Raw genomic sequence first — 19994 nt, forward strand, 5'->3', positions numbered from 1 at the left:
TCGGCTGAAAAGGAGGCCCAGCTTTCTTAGACCTTCTGCAGCCGGTTTGAAGTAATAGTGAAGGCACCTGGTTAGAAAACAGGAGGCTGGGAGTTCTAGCCCCATCTCAGACATGAAAGCCGGCGCAGTGACTTTGGGCCAATCCCCAGGAGACAGGGAGTTCTAGCCTCACCTTAGGTATGAAATACAAGCTGGATAACTTTGGGCCAATCACCAGGAGAATGTGAGTTCTAGTTCTCCGTTAGGCACAAAAGTCAGCTGGGTGACTTTGGGCCAATCCCCAGGAGACGGGGAGTTCGAGTCCCGCCTTAGCCACGAAAGCCAGCCGAGTGACTCTGGGCCAATCCTTCCCTCTTATTCCACCCCACCTCGCAGGATTGTCGTTGCCGGGGAAACTAGAAAGACGATTACGTACTCTTGCCACCTTGAGTTTACTTAGAAAGCAAGAAAGGCAGGATAGAAATAATAATAATAATAATAATAAAAACAAAGCAAAATAAAAGAAGCCTAACTTTACTTAGAACGAATTCATTTGAGGAGAACTCCCACCAGAAGGGCAGCTGGTCAGAACACGCGGGGGGTTTCAAGGCATGCCCCGCCCCGTTTCCCACGCCTTCCCCCTTTGGCTGGCATGTGCCCCATGCGCCCTAGGAATGCCGTCCCCTTTCACTCCCAAGCCCATCGTCCCCGTCCCCCCCCACGGCTCGCGGTTGTACATACAGATACCTCTCAGCAGGGCAGAGCGGAGGCTACACGTGTCGAAAGGCTGCGTGGAAAAGGCTGCATGGGGGTGGGGGTCATGAGGGGGAGGGGGGGTCATGCCCGATCATGCTCACACACGCATGCAGAGACGACACAGAGCCACAACAGGCACACAGACTCGGGTGGCGTCCGCGAGGACCCCCGATCCGCAGTTGTTGGCTTCGCAGACGATTCGTGACCCAACTAGGTAACATCACCAGTGCAGAGGGAGTGCGGTGTTATTCTCTTTACGCAGGTAGTCCTCGACATACGACCCGCCTACTGGGCCCGTCATTTATGTTGTTGAGAGAGAGAGAAATGCATTAAGTGAGTTTCCTTGCCACGTTTGTTAAGGGAATCACTGCAGTTGGTAAATGAGGACCACGGTTGTTAAGTGAATCGGCCTTCCCCATGGATTTTGCTCGTGGGAAAGTCACTGAAAGGGGATCATGTGACACACCCCACCCAGGACACTGCGACCGTCATAAATGTGAATCGGTTGTCAAGCATCCGAATGTAAATCACTTGACCATGGTAAGGGTCATAAGTGTGAAACACGGTCGTAAGTCCCTTTTTTCAGTGTTGTTGGTCGCTAAGTGAACTGTTGTAAGTCGAGGACTATCTGAAGAGCGTAGCTTCTCTTGCCAGTGGGGGTAGGGGTGGGGGTTTTGTCCTTGGTAGTCAATTCTCCAATTAGCTTTAGAGCAGGGTTGGACTAGAAGACCTCCAAGGTCCCTTTCAATTCTATTATTCTGTACAGGTAATCCTCGATTTACGGCCACAATTAAGTTCAAAATTTTGGTTGTTAAGGGGGACATTTGCAAAGTGCCCCATTTTACGACCTTTCTTGCCACAGTTGTTAAGTGAACATGAGTTAGTTGCCAAGCACCTGAATTTTATTCGCATAATGACTGGGATTGCTGCAAAGGTCGTAACTATGAAAAATGATCACAAATCACATTTTTCGATGCCGTTGTAACTTTGGACAGTCACTAAATGAACCGTTGTAAGTTGAGGACTCTCTGTATGTTATATTAGTGTATTGCTTTTCACTTGATTGTTTGTCTGGTGTTAATCCCTGCTTATCTGTGCCCTCGACTTCATCGAGTGAACATTCAAAGTTACAATGGCAGTGAAAAAAGTGACTTACAGCCAGTCCTCACCTTTATGACCATTGCACATCTCCCATGGTCATGGGATCAAAATTTGGCCACTTAGCAATCAGCGTGTATATATGATTGTAGCATCTGGAGTCCTTCGATCAACATTTGCAACTTCCTAGCTGGTGAAAGTCAATGAGGGGAAGATTGATTCGCTTAACAACTGATAAAAATTTGGGCATTTGTCCATGGGCATGTATTTATGACGTGGTGCGGTGGCGTAGTGGTGGAGCTCTCGCCTCACAATCAAGAGGCTGTGAGTTCAATCCTAGGTAGAGGCAGAGAATTTCTCTCTCTGAGCACAATGAGGCTATATCTGCTGAACAAAACTCTGCATTGGCGACAGGGAAGGGCATCCGGCCAGTAAAACACTCAGCTTCATTCATTTGAATGAAGACTCCACCCCAGAAGGGATTATGGGGTCGTTAAAAGGGGATGATGTATTTATGACGGTTGCAATGTCCCGGCTCACACGATCGCCAGTTGTGACCTTGGCAGCCAGTTTCTGATAAGCAAAGACAATGGATTCATTTAATGACTGCGTGATTCACTTCACACACTGTAACGATTTGCTTTACAGCTGTGGCAAAACCTTGTAAAATCAGCCATGACTCACTGAACTATCCTCCTCCTTCGCAACAGAAATCCTGGTCCCAAATGGGGTTGAATAGTCCAGAACTACTAAGAATCGTCTGTTGGAGAGGATACGCGTTGGTCTTTTTGTTTCCTTCTTGGCTTTTGCATTGCCTCTTTTGAATGGCGTGTAAACATGGATTCTCCCTATGTGTCAGTGGATGGCAAGTTTGTTTCAATGCCAAAGGAATTCCCTAATGTTCTTCGATTTAGCTTGGCCTAGGATGCTCGCAGGTACCCAGCTGAAACTATGGTTAAAGGTTGTCCATGGGTTGTGAGATTAAGGAGTTTTCGTTGTGTCTTCTGACTGCTAGTTGTGCTCTGGTTCTTATCTGCCTGCCTGTCCCACACGGTGGCGTTTACTGTCCCTACATTAGATGTTCTGGGCTTTATTGTCTCTTTTGAATGGTGTGTAAACGTGGATTCTCCCTATGTGTCAGTTGAGGGCAAATCTGAATGCCAACCTTTCGAGAATTCTCTAGAATTTTTGGATTTAGCTTCCCAGACTCCCAGTTAAAACTATGGTTAAAGTTGTCCACGGGTTGTGAGATTAAGGAGTTTTCATTGTGCCTTCTGATTGGTAGTTGGTGTTCATAGATGAACTCTGTTAGTCTTCTGTCTGTCATACTTAGTGGCTTACATTGTATGTCGTAGATGCTGTTGATTTTTTTCTGGTCCTGCCGAGTCTTTTTGAAGGCATTAAAAGTAGTTCTCAAGGTATGACCACATTTGAGCCCAAAATATCTGTTGCTAAGTGAGACAGCTGTTAAGTGAATGTTGGCCCACTTTATGACCTTTGATCCAGTTGTTTAGTGAATCACCGCAGCCCTTAAGTCAGTAACATGGTTGCTAAATGAATTTTGATCATGTGATCGAACGTGCGAAAAATAGTTACAAGTCACATTTTTCCGTGTCATCATGACTTCGAACGGTCACTAAACGAATGGTTCAAAGCCGAGGACTACCTGTCGGGTTGTGTGTTATGGAGCTGGGGCACCCCCGTCGAAATAAAAATGCCTCAACTAGACAGGAAGACGCACGACACGATCAGCGATATCTTCGAAGGAATGAAACACACAACGGAAGAAGGAAACAGCAAGACACAACAACCCTTCCCGGGTGGCCTTGTCAGCGAAGGAGGCAAACGGCAAATTAGGGATTTCAACTCTGCTGGAAAGCAACCCACACTAACTCCATGGTCCGTTCGCAGAGTAGCAACCCAACCTCCCACAAGGAGAGCTGTGTAAGGACATTATTCAGACGAGTACAAACACACTGTAGCAACACTTGGAAAAGGACACACATCTTCAAAAGTCCCAGGAGAACAACAAGAAGAAGCAACAACAACAACAACAAGAGTCATCTACAACAAGGGTCCCCAACCCCCTGGCCATGGAATCAGTAGCTGCTGTGGCCCGTTAGGTACCAGCTGGTACCAGGTAAGGGTACCAGCTTACGAGCGCATCCCCTCTCCCCCCTACTGGTGCCAACACCCATGGCGGTCCACAAAGCTGGAAGTTTGGGGACCGCTGATCTACAACATGAAATGTACAGACTGTAACAGAATCTACAGTGAACACCAACTAGCCGTCAAAACACACAGTGTTTTGTGCCTGGATCTCACAACATGTGGACAGGCTACACTGGAGTCTCAACGGGGACAGTGTGGGCATCTTAGAGACCCAGCTGAATCCAAAAATACCAGGGAAGTCCTGGAAACGGAGCATGCAAACGAAACAGCCCTCAACAGACACAGAGAGATCAACGACGTTTACACCCCATTCCTGAGAGAGACAAGAAAAAGAAACAAAACGAACAGCGGTGACTAAAAACTCAGATAAGCAGGGAGTGACGCCAGACAAACAACCAAGCAGAAAACAATACTTAGACCCAGGCACTGACGAGGAGGAAAAAAACACCTCCACCAACACTGGCAGGACAAACAACTGTGTATAAACAGAGAGAGACATCCCCCCCCACACACACACACATACTACTGATACTGGTGATGTTACCTAGTTGGGTCATGAAACATCGGTAAGTATACAAGCACGTTCAGAGAACACCAAGGACTCCACCGTTCAACCCTGAACTACAAATATCGCCTACCACATGTCTACCACCAGGGTGGGGTGTTGGAGGGTCAGAAGGGGGGAGTGCAGTGTCCAATCCTTTGGGGACAATGAGGAGGTGGCTCTTCAGAAGGACGCTGGTAGCGGTGGAGTTGTGTTACTGCCGCCAGTACACTGGTCAGCTTTTGACGGCGGGTGCCACGGCACTTCAGTGTGAAGGGGAGTGTTAAAAAAAGGACCCACTCCAGGTGTCAAATTTGCGAGGTACGTCACTTCCAAGGAGCCTCGAGTGATCCAGATGCCACATTCCAGAATTCAGGGCTGGGGGCTGTAGCCCACTCATCTGCCAGAATCACTTTGCGTTTCGACGTTGGCACAATGGTGCCCCTCCACAATTTTAGAAGTGTTGAAATCACTGGTCTTCGGGGCAAAGGAGGAGCAGGTCCAACGACAAGTAGTCCTCCACTTACAACCACAATCCAGGCCCAAAGTTCGGTTGCTCAGTGAGACATGTGCTGAGTGGATTTGGCCCCATTTTAATTCGTTTTCTTGACACATTTGTTAACTCTTTGTTTTTCATCCTCTTTTTAACGATCCCCGTAATCCCTTGCGGGGGTGAAGTGTGGGCAATTGAATAGAGCTGAGTGTTTTACTGGCCGGATGCCCTTCCCTGACGCCAGTACGGAGTTTTGTTCAGCAGGTAGATTCTCATTGAGCCCAGAGAGAGAGAAATATCTGCCTCTACCTAGGATCAAACTCACAGCCTCCTGATTGGGAGGTGAGAGCTCTGCCTCTAGGCCACCGCACCACTCCCTAGTTGGATAACGAAATCATCATCATCATCTTCATTTAACGAGCCCATAGTCCTTTGCGGGGTGGAATCTGGGCAACTGAATGGAGCTGAGGGTTTACTTGGCCGGATGCCCTTCCAGTCGCCAATGCAGAGTTATGTTCAGCAGATATATTTAATGGCCTCATAATCCCTTGTCGGGTGGAGTCTGGGGAATTGAATGGAGCTGAGGGTTTTTTTACTGGCCAGATGCCCTTCTCTGTTGCCAATATGGAGTTCTGTTCGGCAGATACATTCTCATTGAGCCCAGAGAGAGAAATATCTGCCTCTACCGAGGATCAAACTCACAGCCTCCTGATTGTGAGGCAAGAGCTCTGCCTCTAGGCCACCGCACCACTCTGTTAACTGAACCACTGCAGCTATTAAATGAGTAACCCGGTTGTTAAGTGAATCTGGCTTCACCATTGACTGGGCTTGTCAGAAGGTTGCAAAAGGGGATCCCGGGATCCCAGGATGCTGCGACCATCACAAATGTGAGTCAGCTGTCAAGCATCTGAATATAAATCATATGAAGCTGTGACGGGCATAACTGTGAAAAATGCTCATCTGTCCCTTTTTCTCGTGCTGTTGTAACTTCAAACAGTCACTAAACGAACTGTTGTAAGTCGAGGACCCTCTCCACAGGACCACAGTAGGCAAAAGTTAACCTGAGCCTAATTGGGTTAAAAAAGGGGAAATTTAAAAAAAAATCCATCTAAATTTCATTTGCTATCAAAATTATGTTTTCGCTCCAGGAGTAGGAAGCGTAGTTGCTCTGTGAGTCCCGAGTTACGACTGTAACGGAGCCTGCCCATCACCGTTGTAACTCGAGACAATGATAAAGTAGGTCAGTTTCGTGACCGGCCTGATTTGACGGCCGTTTTTGCAGTGGTCATTAAGTGACTCACTGCAGGCATGAAGAGGATGCCACTGCTGTTAAGTAAAGCAATGTGAGTGCGGGTTTGCCGAAAGCCAAAACTCAACGTTCATTTTCAGCACAAGTGTCGTAGCAGCCACATGACCGTGGGACACTGCGCAGAGTTGTAAACATGATCCAGTTGTTGAATGTTGGACAATGGGCAACGCAACCATGGGAACTTTAGATCCAGATGAAAAAGGTCACCAGGTAGCCGGTCGTAATTTTCAAGCAGTCGCACTCAACAACTGGCCGTACCTTGAGGATGTGCCTGCGTTTCACATCGAACAAGCCCGGCGTCACCAGCTGACACGCCACGAAAGCTCAGCGAGGAACAAAAAAAGTGGAGAACGCAACCTTCCAACTTGGGAGGAACGCACACATTGGTACGCTGTGCCGCTGCATGCCGCAAAGACAGAGACACCAAAAGACACATCGCGAGCGCAGAGTCGTACACCAAGCAGCCGTTGTGAGATACGGTGAACCCAAGCTCGGGGTGCCCACCTCGAGTCCCCGAGAACGAGCGACACAACTCCCTTTCCGACACCACAACATGAAACACAGAAAGGAAATCCGAGGCTGTCAAACGAGACACGGACAAATGGTGAGGCTTCGGGCCAGTACGGGACCCAACCTTGGGAAGGTTAAGTGAGCCTCCAAAAGGCCAGGCTGAAAATGTTGAGCACTGCCGCCGTATTCGACAGAATCAGAGCTAAATGTTGGTCTCTCTCTCTCTCTCTCTCTCTCTCTCTAGCTATGATTGGAACACACCGCGGTGTATGTTGTTCACAGCCTGCGTACAGACACAGTTGCAGCCAAGACAACTGGTACAAAGCCGTACTGTGTGATGAGAAAAGCACCACGCCGACGCTCGGGCTGCGTGACAGACAGACAGGCATGCACCACGCACGGGCCTTCGCACCCAAGGGACAGCGACACACGCAGGCGTCCATGATGGGATGCTCGCACGCTGTGGGGCCACGCCCTGCTGCACGTAACCCAGACACAAAGCGACGTACATGCGCCACGCAGTGCAGACACGGCCACCATGCCAGCCCACGGACGCCAACAAAGACCACGGGGAGTGAAGGGGTATGGCAGGGGTGGGCGGGGCCAGGTGCGCCAGTGGTGGCAGCGGTAGAACGGTGCCCCCTCTCCTGGCCGGGGCACCCGTGCCCCCCCTTCCTACCTTGATGGGGGAGATGTGCGAGTGAGACACGTAGCCGTGGACGCTCTCGATCTGGGATAGGTTCTTCTCCGCCACGTGGACCAGCTCGGGGGCCTTTACCTGGTTGGGGAGGTGGGCGGGGCTATGCTCCAGCGGGGGACTGTCTTCATCTTGGTAGCGATATTTCTGAAAGGAAAGGAAAGAGGAAGTAGACTATCGCCAAGGGATGAGCCCCCCCACCCACCCCCAATCGCTTGGCAGGCCGGATTGCGGAACAGGAGATGCCCATAAATGAGAATATCTGTCACTCGGGGGTTGAAATAGAGGGATGCATGCAGCTCCCCGAGCTTAGAGGTTTTCTCGCAGACGTTTTATGACCCAGCTAGGGAACATTATCAGTACTACAAGGAAGAGTTTAGGGAAAGGAGGAGGAGGAGGAGGAGGAGGAGGAGGAGGAGGAGGAGGAGGAGGAGGAGGAGGAGGAGGAGGAGGAGGAGGAGGAGGAGGAGGAGGAGGAGGAGGATGATTTTTATTGGGTGGTCCTTGGTGCTCTCTGAGTTTGGTGGTTTTTCTTCGTTTTATGACCCAACTAGGGAACATCATCAGTGCTAGAAAAGAGAGGGGTTTATGAAGAGGAGGAGGAGGAGAACTGTGGGGTCCTTGGTGCTCTCTGAACGGTGGTTTTCTTCAAGACGTTTTATGACCCAACTAGGGAACATTATCAGTATTACAAGGAAGAGTTTAGGGAAAGGAGGAGGAGGAGGAGGAGGAGGAGGAGGAGGAGGAGGAGGAGGAGGAGGAGGAGGAGGAGGAGGAGGACAACGACTGTGGGGTCCTTGAAACTCTCTGAACTTGATGGTTTTCTTGAAGACGTGTTATTACCCAAACTACATAACATCCTCAGCGCACTGATGACGTTACCTAGTTTGGAAATTAGATGTCTGCAAGAAAACCGCCACACTCAGAGAGCACCAAGGGCCCCTCAGAGTAGGAAATCTTCGCACCAGCCAACCTCCAGATGTGAACTCAGGGCTCACAGCAAGACCATGGCGTCCCTCAATCTCCCTCCCATCCCAAACCGGGGGGGAGGGGAGGGGGCTCTAGTTGCAAATAGTCCTAGACTCAGAACCGCAATTGAGCCAGACTTTTCCGCGGCTGAGACAGCTGTTAAATGAGGTTTGCTCCATTTGGCTCCTGAGTGCCTGGGCTAGCCAAGATCGAACCGTGATAGCGAGAGGGGCCTTGGGTGCAATCCAAAAACATCTGGAGCATCCCTGGAACACCATCGGCATTGACAAATTCACCATCGGTCAATTGCAAACGGCAGCTTTGCTTGGAAGAGCTGACATCCTGCAGGGAGGTCTTCAACAACCCTGTCCAAAAACATCTGTCTACCCCAGATGTTTGCAAAGGACTGTGTTCTCACCTAGGCTTCCTAATAAAACAATAAATCACACGCTTAGTCGTCCCCCCCAAAAAAACCCTTCTTTTATTTCAACGGCTGTGAATTATGTTCATTCATAGCCTGTAATGGTTCACAAACAGTCTGGGAAGAGTCCTACAGAAGTCTGCCAAAGTCTTTCAGGGCAAGGCTGAGAAGCACCCACCTTTCTCTCCCTTGAAACGCTGCCGGAGCCCTAATGGCCAATTACCTTTGCAAGGCCACACGGAGCACAAACGGAGCTTCTCAGAGTTTGAACCGACCAAAACGAACAAAATTGCTCCCTGCAAAGGCTCACGTCCGTTTGCTCCTCTTTTATGTCTTATGGGAGGGGCCAATCATCTCCATGCCTTACTCCAGAGTCTCCCTTTTTGTCTTAACTGTTCTTGCCTTCTGGCAGATCTGTGCATGCGCGCACTGGGAACAGGCTCCAGAGGCAGCACATAAGTCCCAGATGGCCCTGGCCCCCTCTCTGCCTACGACGCAGAGCCCTCGTCCGAGCCTCCCCCAGACTCCAGGACTGGCCCATGTTCCCCCCCCCCCCCAACCTCCTCACTGTCCGAATCTGCTCCAGCTCTACAGGCTGCCGGCAGACCACAGTAGACTGGAGAGGTGGATAAACAGGCCGAATTCAATCTCAACATCTGGCTAACTTTGCAACCAACTATAACAATATACCTTCCCTCCTTAACACCATCAAACAACCATATCTGCCTGTCTTAGGGGCTTGGGAAGGACTGGAGAGTTGGGCAAACAGGACGGATGCAGCCTGAACATCTGCTGGCTTTGCAACCAACCATAATAATAGAGCTTCCACCCTTAACACCATCAAACAACCACATCTGTCTGCACAATCACAAGCACACTGGAGTTGCAACCACATCGCCAAGCTCAGAGCGCAAACCAACAACGTAACATCTGTCTAGGTTAGGTGTTTGGGAAGGGCTCCAGAGGTGGATAAACCGTCCGAATCCAGTCTGAACATCTGGCTAACTTTGCAACAATCGTAACAAATAGAGCTTACCTCTTTAACGCCATCAATCAAACAAATTCCAGGTGTTTGGGAAGAAACTGGAGAGGTGGATAAAAAAAGGCCAAATCCAATCTCAACATCTGGCTGGCTTTGCAACCAACTGCAGTAATATAGCCTCTCTTTCTTAGCACCATGAAACAGCCACATCTGTCTATCTTAGGGGTTTGGGAAGGTCGGCAAACAAGCTGGATCCAGTTTGAACATCTGGCTGGCTTTGCAGCCAACCGTAATAATATAGTTTCCACCCTTAAAACGCCGTCACCACAGCCCCATCTGTCTCTCAGGGGGTTTGGCTGGAGGGCTCCAGAGGTGGCTTAACAGGCCCGATCCAGTCTCAACATCTGGCTGGCTTTGCCACCCCGCTGTCATAATAGAGCTTTCCTCTTTAAGGCCATCAGTCAAACAAATTCAGTCTCAACATCTGGCTGGTTGTGCAATCAACTAACAATGCATAAATACAGGTTTGGAAGAAAAGCGAAGCTGGGATTTAAGATTGATTCGGGGAGGGGGAATGTCATCCTTTCTGCCCCACTACCATCTCAATTCCTTCTCCGTTTCTTTTTCGTGAGAGCCCCCCTCCCTCCCGAATGGATCTTCCTGGAAGCGCCAACTGTCTGTGCGAAGGAAGCGGCGAAGCCTGAAGAACGGGCTACAACTGGGACTTTTAAAATGTGGATTGACAGGGAACCAGAAGGTTCTTTTGGCGGGGGGAGGGGGTGGACTGGAGGATGAGACCACACAAAAGCACAAACATCATTCCCTTTTAACGACCCCACAATCCCTCGCAGGGTGGAGTCTGGGCAACCGAATTGAGCTAGCAGAGTGTTTTACTGGCCAGATGCCCTTCCCTGTCACCAGGGTGGAGTTCAGTTCGGCAGAAAAGCACACATCTTTCACAAAATAAAGTCTCCTCCTAAGACAAAATCACAGGGGGCCGGAGGGGGGGGGCTAGGTGGCACCCCAGTCTGACTTTGTGTTGGACCGATGGTGCGTGCAAACGATCACACCATCAGGGTGTGGAGGGTGCAAGCGACGATGTTCGGTGGCCGACAAGGAACATTGGGGGAGGGAAGGGGAGGTCGAATTGGCCTGGGAATTTCTGTTCTTAAACAAACAGGGTGTTAAGCAAGTCACAGCCAATTTCACAATCTTTATGGTTGCTAAGCGAATCAACTCCGTTGGTAAGTGAATCACGTGGGTCGTTAAGCGAACCCGGCTTCCCTCATTGACTTTGCCCGTGGGAGGTTGGCAAAGTGAGCTGCTTTCCATTGAACAACCTTTTTGCCCACGGCTGTTAAGAGTATCATTGCGGTCGGTAAGTGAATCAGATGGTCATTAAGCGAATCTGGCTTCCCGCACTGACTTTTTTTGTCGGAAATCCGCTGGGAAGGTCACAAATGATGATCAACGTGATCTCAGGACACTTCAACCATCGTAAATAGAAGCCAGTCGCCAAACACCCAAATTTTGATTAAAAGTTACAAAAGCACCAGGAAAAGTGACTTATGACCGTTTTTCACACTTATGACCATTGCAGCATCCCCACAGTCACGTGATCACAATTCAGAACACTTGGCAACTGACCCCTATTTATGACTGTCGCAGTGTCTCCTTTTACGACCTTCTGACCAACAAAATCAATGGGGGGGAAGCTGGATTCGTTTAACAACCGGGCTCCCCACTTAACAACGGCAGCGATTCGCTGAACCACAGGTAGCAAGACAGATCGCAAAACGGGGCAAAGCTCGCTGAACAACTGTCTTGCTTAACAACGGAATTTGTTTATGACGGTCCCCGGCTCAATAGGGCGAGCCAGAGTGACTTCACAACAGGGTTACCCCGCTTAACAACGACAGCGATTTGCTTAACAACAGTGGCAAGAGAGGTTGCCCAACAGGGCCAAATTCACTTAACAACTGTCTCGCTTAACAACTGAAACTTTTTAGGACGGTTTTGCAGTGTCCCAGAGGTCAATGGGGTAAGCCCATTGTGATTTAACAACCGGGCTCCCCACTTAACAACGGCAGAGATTCGCTGAACAACGGGTAGCAAGAAAATGTCACCAAACAGGGCAACGCTTGCTTTTAACAACTGTCTCGCTTAGCAACGGAGATGTTGGTCGTACGTTGAGGACTACCTGAAATTGGCCCATCCCTTTTAAAAAAATGTCCAAAAATGATGTACAATAAAATACAATAGCAGAGTTGGAAGGGGCCTTGGAGGTCTTCTAGTCCAACCCCCTGCCTAGGCAGGAAACCCTATACCGTTTCAGACAAATGGCTATCCAACATCTTCTTAAAGACTTCCAGTGTTGGGGCATTCACAACTTCTGGAGGCAATTTCTGTTCCACTGATTAATTGTTCTCACTGTCAGGAAGTTTCTCCTCAGTTCTAAGTTGCTTCTCTCCTTGATTAGTTTCCACCCATTGCTTCTTGTCCTGCCTTCAGGTGCCTTGGAGAATAGTTTGACTCCCTCTTCTTTGTGGCAGCCCCTGATATATTGGAACACTGCCTATCATGTCTCCCCTGGTCCTTCTTTTTCTTAAGCTAAACATTCCCAGTTCCTGCAACCGTTCTTCATATGTTTTCGCCTCCAGTCCCCTAATCCTCTTTGTTGCTCTTCTCTGCACTCTTTCTGTGTAAGTCCTTTCCCCCAGCTGAAATCAGCACAACCCGCTGTGTGTGTTTGTGACTGGAAAAGCGCAGCAACGATGCGCCAGTTTTCTGATCACAAAGAAACCACACACACACACACACTCCAGGACACGCACTCCAGGACCACTCGCTTGCACCTCCGGCATGGAGTCCTTGATGCTGTTTTGCAAGGTATGTGTGTGTGTGTGTGTGAGAGAGAGAGAGAGAGAGAGAGAGAGAGAAATACACAACAAGCATTTTTCCAGAAGGGAGTCAAATTTGCTGAGACAGCAGAATCTCCGTTCAATTTTGTCCTGGAAATTTTATGCGAACACACACACACACACCCTCAAAAGCCGCAACCAGGTCACAGGATGTGCAACTAACAGAATTGGGGAAGTGACCTTTGGAGGTCTTCTAGTCCAACCCTCTGGATTAGACTTTTTAAAAACTGGGCAAAACTGCTCATCCTCACATTTGACCAGCATGGGGATTTAAATTATGTGAGCTTTTTGTCTGCTGAGTGAGACCAACTCAATTTGGCCATTTGAAGATGGGTGGATTTCAACTCCCAGCATTCCTCAGCCAGCTATTTCCCCCCCCCCCCTTTGCTGAAATCAAGATATTTTACATCTATCACATTCCCACCATTAAGAAAACTACTTCTCTATTAAGGAAGTTATCAAAATATGTGATAAATTAGTCTTGCCCCATCTCTCTTTGGTCTATCTAAGCCAGGGGTGTCCAAACTTGGGAACTTTAAGACTTGTGGACTTCAACTCCCAGAATTCCCCAGCCAGCTGATAGATAGTTTTCAAAATCTCGCTGGCTGGGGAATTCTGGGAACTGAAGTCCACCCGTCTTCAAGTTGGCCATGGTTGAGAAAAACTGGTCTTAAACCACAACACTCCCAGTGGCAACTCTCCTGGGCTGGGGACGATGGGAGCCCCTCCCACCCGAAAAAGCCACGCCCACGGTCCCAACCTGCTTCTTCCAAAGTTAGTTGCTAACTAACTTAGTTAGTTAGCGGGAGCCCCGTCGACCCCCAGCCCTTACCCCTAGGGGGAGCGCCAAAACCCCAGGCAGACCTAACCCCGCCCACTAGTTCCCATTGGCTGGTGGAGCGGGACAGAGAGCAAAGGCCCCGCCCTCCCACCTGCTACCCCTCCGAGGCGCCCCCCCCCCTCCGGCTTAATCCCCAAAGCCTCTTAAGGACCAAGGACAGCAGCTGGATAAGCCCTGAGGCGCGCGCGGGGAGGGGAGGCGCAGGGACAGACCTCGCCCTGTCTGAACTCTGAGACCCCCCACCTTAACTCCCTCGCTCCGCAGCCCCGATCTCGCCTCCCCACTGCCTGGGACTCCCATATCCATCATCCCCTCCCCGATTCGAATAGGCTGAAACACACACCGACCACGTTTCCCTCCCCTCGGCTTTTTGATCTGCGGAGTGGGTGAGGGTCCCTCAAATGGGACATCAAGCTGAGTTCGGCGGAAGGGGTCCTTCACGTCCTTTGGGGGGGTTCCCCTCTTCCAGCCGCCGCCCCCTGGTCCTTCCCCTTCCCACCCAGGAAAGAGGGGTGGTGGAGAAGCGAAGGGATCCTTGCGGGGCACCTTAGAGTGGGGGGGGGAAGAGGGGGCGCCCCTGCTTTCTACGACCCCACTGTGTGTGTCCCTCCCCCTGCCTGCCTCCCCTCCCCGCCGTGGCTCGCCGCCCCCCCCCCCTTTGCTCCGAGATCCGGAGCCCAATCCTGACCAGAAGCCCCGGGACCCCCGCAAGACGCCCCCAGATCTCGAATGACCCCCCCCAACGCCCCCAACCCAAATCGGCCCTACCTTGCAGCCGAAGACGAGCGAGAGAGTCCGGTGGCTGCAGCTGACCTTGCACTGGCACAGCACGGGCGAGCAGCAGCCCGGGCGGCGGAAGGCGGCGGAGACCCTCGTCAGCCCCATCGCTCGGCCGGCCCTCGGGGGGCCCATCCGCTGACCCCACCCCCGCCGCCCCGCGCCGCCCGCACCTGCGCCGCGCTCCGCCTCCCGTTCCAGCTGCTGCCTTTGCCCCCCCCCCCCGCTCCACACAGCTGGCAGCTGGCCAATCTCCAGTCTCCGCCCCACCCCATGACCGCTTCCCTCCTCCCACTAGGCGAAGAAGAAGGATCGGGCCCCCCGGGATCGTTAGTGCGGGGGGGGCAGTAGTGATGTGCCCGCCCGTCCCCCCCAATTTCCAAGCTGAAAGTCCTTGGGAAAGAAAAAAGAAGGGGATTTAGAGATAGTCTGCTCCTGTAGCTGGAGGTTAGAATAGAATAGAATGGAATGGAATAGAATAGAATGGAATGGAATAGAATAGAATAATGGAATGGAATGGAATGGAACACTCTACTCCACCACTCCACTCCACTCCATTCCATTCCATTCCATTCCAGCTTCTCCTTCTGCTTCCTTATTCTATTCTATTCTATTCTATTCTATTCTATTCCAAAAGGCAGGACAGCAAGCAATAGATGGAAACTAATCAAGGAGACAAGCAACCTGGAATTAAGGAGAAACTTCCTAACAGGGAGGACAATTCACCCGTGGAACAGCTTGCCACCAGAGGTTGTGAGTGCTCCAACACTGGAGGTTTTTAAGAAGAGACTGGGCAGTCACTTGTTTGACAAGGTGTAGGGTCTCCTGATTGAACAGGGGGCTGGACTAGAAGACCTCCAAGGTCCCCTCCTTCTCTATTCTATTCCAGATTGCTAGATTTATTCAGATGAATCCTGTACGAAGAGAGGGCTGGCGAAAGACTTCAAAAGAACACGTCAAGAGTAGGAACCAAAGGCTAGAAAGTCCATTTATTTATTTCATGGTTAAGCCCCCCCCCCCCGCCCTCAGCCAAGGGTCTGGGGTCTCTCAGTCAACGCACAGCCTATGGCGAGCCCCCAGGGGAGCATTTAACACACAAGGACCAATGGGATCTCATACACACTTCTGAGAACTTAACCAGGCGGAAGGTGTGAGTGGAACACCAGGGCTGAAGGACCTACAGCTCCATGATGGAGAACATGGCACACATACCAGGGGTGGCATGCTGAGCCATCGCCAGATGCTCTTCTGCCGGAGGGCCAGAAAAGGGCCTGAAAAGGGCCCCAAAATGACAACAAAAACAGGCTGTTTTGGGGGCCATTTTTGGGGTGTTTTCTGGGCCATTTTCAGACCATTTTTCAGTCATTTCCTGGGCCAATAAATGGCCAGATAATGGCCTGAAAATGGCTGCAAAATGCTCCAAAAAACTAATAATAATAATAAATAATAAATTTAATTTGTTAGCCGCTCCCTCTCCACAAGGGACTTGGGGTGGCGTACAATAAAAGCACATACATATATACATATAAACATACACATACACACATACACATACACGGAGGAGGTAACAGTCATTAAATACATACAATAATAATAATAAAATTAGCAATTAAAATACCCCAAATTAAGAATTACGAATTTAAAAAGGCTGTCAGGAGGAATAGGATAAAACTACGGTTGAGCCAGGCCAGATAGTTGAAAAAGGTGGGTCTTGAGCTTTACACGGAAGGAGCGGAGATCGGAGGTAATCCTGATGTCAGGGGGGAGGAAAATGGCTTGAAAATGACTTGAAAACGGCCCAAAATGGGTGGAAAATGGTGCACAAAACTGCCTGAAAATAGCTTGAAAAACAGCCTGAAAACGGCCTTAAAATGGCCTGAAAACAGCCCAAAAATGGCCTGAAAAATGGCCCCCAACGGCCTAAAAACAGCCTGAAAAACAGCCTGAAAACGGCCTTAAAATGGCCTGAAAACAGCCCAAAAATGGCCTGAAAAATGGCCCCCAACGGCCTAAAAACAGCCTGAAAAACAGCCTGAAAACGGCCTTAAAATGGCCTGAAAACAGCCCAAAAATGGCCTGAAAAATGGCCCCCAACGGCCTAAAAACAGCCTGAAAAACAGCCTGAAAACGGCCTGAAAACAGCCCAAAAATGGCCTGAAAAATGGCCCCCAACGGCCTAAAAACAGCCTGAAAAACAGCCTGAAAACGGCCTTAAAATGGCCTGAAAACAGCCCAAAAATGGCCTGAAAAATGGCCCCCAACGGCCTAAAAACAGCCTGAAAAACAGCCTGAAAACGGCCTTAAAATGGCCTGAAAACAGCCCAAAAATGGCCTGAAAAATGGCCCCCAACGGCCTAAAAACAGCCTGAAAAACAGCCTGAAAACGGCCTGAAAACAGCCCAAAAATGGCCTGAAAAATGGCCCCCAACGGCCTAAAAACAGCCTGAAAAACAGCCTGAAAACGGCCTAAAAACGGCCTAAAAACGGCCCAAAACCCAGCCCTGCGTCTGTGGGCCAGCTGGTCTTTGGGTTTCCGGCACTTTCTCAGCCTTGGCCCCTTGAAGACCTGTGTGGACTTCAACTCCCAGAATTCCCCAGCCTGCTTCTCCCCCCCCCCCTTTGCTGAAGTCAAGATATATTATGTTGTCCTTCTTCCCACCGTCTATTAAGAAAGTTATTCTGAGGGGGGAAAAAGCTATAAAAGTGTTGAAATCCACCCAAATTTAACTTTCCAAGGTTGAGAAACACCAAATTTAGAGGAACTACCACAACCAACCAAGTCGAGGCCTGGTTCGAAGTTACGACGGCGCTGAAAAAAAGTGAACTAGGAAAGCGTTTCACACTTACAACCGCTTGCACCGTACCCGTGTTCACGTGAAGGAAATCCACGCGCTTGGCTACCGACTCACAGATAAGACGGTTGCACTGTCCCAAGGGGGGGTGTCACGTGATCCCCTTTTTACGACCGTCTGACCAGCCACATCAATGGGGAAGCCGGATTCACTTAATAACCATGTTACTCGCTTAACAACGGCAGCAATTCAGTTAACAACCGTAACGTGAGGCAAAGCTCACATAGCAACGGTCTCGCTTAGCCAGGGAAATTTGGAGCTCAGTGGTGGTCGTAAGTTGAGGACTTGTCTCTAAGGAGGTGAAAGTTTAATGAATCAAATGGAGAAATAAAATGTGGAGAAACGGCATTTCATTGGGCTGTATTTTTCTTTTAAAAAAAAAAGACACGTAAAGGATTGTTTGGTTTTGCTCACGGCGGGGGAGGTGAGACGGAAAGAACTTTGAGGGTTTGCTTGCTGACGTCTCATGACCCGACTAAGGAACATCATCAGGACTAGAAGGAAGGGGGATTAAGTTAACCAGCATTGCTCACATACCCTAGTTGGGTCATGAGACGTCTGGAAGAAAACCTCCAAGCTCAGAGAGCATCAAGGGCCCCACAGTTCTCCTCCTCTTCCTCTTTGTCCTCTCCCTCTCTTCCCCGTCCTCCTCCTCTCCTCCCCTTCTAACACTGATAATGTTCCCTAGCTGGGTCACGAAAGGTCTGCAAGGAAACCTCCAAGCTCAGAGAGCACCAAGGACCCCACAGTCTTCCTCCTCTTCCTCTCCCTCCTCTTCCTCTTTGTCCTCTTCCTCTCTTCTCCCTCCTCCTCCTCTTCCCCTCCTCCTCCCCCCCCCCTTCTAGGACTGATGACGGTCCCTAGTTGGGTCAAGAAACATCTGCAAAAAGTCCTTCAAGCTCAGAGACCCTTGACCCTGGGAAAGCATTTGAGGGGGGGGGATTCAGGGGACCCGATGCGAAACACGGCAGAAGAAGACAAGAGAAGCAACTTCAATCCTCCTTTTCAATCCCCCCCCCCGTTTACCCTCCCTCCTGCTCAAGCCGCGTTGGCCCAGAGCCCACGTTTCCTTCTGTTATCCCAAGCTGATTAAATCCTGGTTTAATCACAGATCCTTCCCCCCCCCTCTCTCTCTTCCCTGGAAGGGGACAGGAAAGCCCCCCCACCTTCCCCCCCCTCCCAGCAAGGAAAGGGGACGCTCAGCACCCCCAGAATGGCACCCCAATCTCTCTGCGTCCCAAAGGTGGATCACAAAAGACAGCCATGTCCATTCCCCATCCTGACTGGGGGATTCTGGGAGTCGAAGTCCACCCATCTTAAGCATCTCAAAGTGTCTGGGGGATTCTGGGAGTCGAAGTCCACCCATCTTAAGCATCTCAAAGTGTCTGGGGGATTCTGGGAGTCGAAGTCCACCCATCTTAAGCATCTCAAAGTGTCTGGGGGATTCTGGGAGTCGAAGTCCACCCATCTTAAGCATCTCAAAGTGTCTGGGGGATTCTGGGAGTCAAAGTCCACCCATCTTAAGCATCTCAAACTGTCTGGGGGATTCTGGGAGTCAAAGTCCACCCATCTTAAGCATCTCAAACTGTCTGGGGGATTCTGGGAGTCAAAGTCCACCCATCTTAAGCATCTCAAACTGTCTGGGGGATTCTGGGAGTCAAAGTCCACCCATCTTAAGCATCTCAAACTGTCTGAGGGATTCTGGGAGTCAAAGTCCACCCATCTTAAGCATCTCAAACTGTCTGAGGGATTCTGGGAGTCAAAGTCCACCCATCTTAAGCATCTCAAACTGTCTGGGGGATTCTGGGAGTCAAAGTCCACCCATCTTAAGCATCTCAAACTGTCTGGGGGATTCTGGGAGTCAAAGTCCACCCATCTTAAGCATCTCAAACTGTCTGAGGGATTCTGGGAGTCTAAGTCCACCCATCTTAAGCATCTCAAACTGTCTGAGGGATTCTGGGAGTCAAAGTCCACCCATCTTAAGCATCTCAAACTGTCTGAGGGATTCTGGGAGTCAAAGTCCACCCATCTTAAGCATCTCAAACTGTCTGAGGGATTCTGGGAGTCAAAGTCCACCCATCTTAAGCATCTCAAACTGTCTGGGGGATTCTGGGAGTCAAAGTCCACCCATCTTAAGCATCTCAAACTGTCTGGGGGATTCTGGGAGTCAAAGTCCACCCATCTTAAGCATCTCAAACTGTCTGGGGGATTCTGGGAGTCGAAGTCCACCCATCTTAAGCATCTCAAAGTGTCTGGGGGATTCTGGGAGTCAAAGTCCACCCATCTTAAGCATCTCAAACTGTCTGGGGGATTCTGGGAGTCAAAGTCCACCCATCTTAAGCATCTCAAACTGTCTGGGGGATTCTGGGAGTCAAAGTCCACCCATCTTAAGCATCTCAAACTGTCTGGGGGATTCTGGGAGTCAAAGTCCACCCATCTTAAGCATCTCAAACTGTCTGAGGGATTCTGGGAGTCAAAGTCCACCCATCTTAAGCATCTCAAACTGTCTGAGGGATTCTGGGAGTCAAAGTCCACCCATCTTAAGCATCTCAAACTGTCTGGGGGATTCTGGGAGTCAAAGTCCACCCATCTTAAGCATCTCAAACTGTCTGGGGGATTCTGGGAGTCAAAGTCCACCCATCTTAAGCATCTCAAACTGTCTGAGGGATTCTG

General features: G+C 50.1%; 1 protein-coding gene across 1 annotated transcript in view; it reads right to left on the reverse strand.

Annotated features, from left to right (window-relative positions):
* LOC309382113 (disks large homolog 4-like) overlaps nt 1-7673 on the reverse strand; it is a 51987-nt gene extending 44314 nt beyond the window's left edge. Inside the window, exon 1 of the mRNA XM_081933594.1 lies at nt 7541-7673. The gene's annotated coding sequence lies outside the window, so the exon portion shown is untranslated. The remainder of the gene's footprint in view (nt 1-7540) is intronic.
* Between the last annotated feature and the right edge of the window lie 12321 nt (nt 7674-19994).

This window comes from Natrix helvetica (genome assembly GCF_964273705.1).
Source record: "Natrix helvetica genome assembly, chromosome: Z".
In the NCBI taxonomy this organism is placed as follows: domain Eukaryota; kingdom Metazoa; phylum Chordata; class Lepidosauria; order Squamata; family Natricidae; genus Natrix; species Natrix helvetica.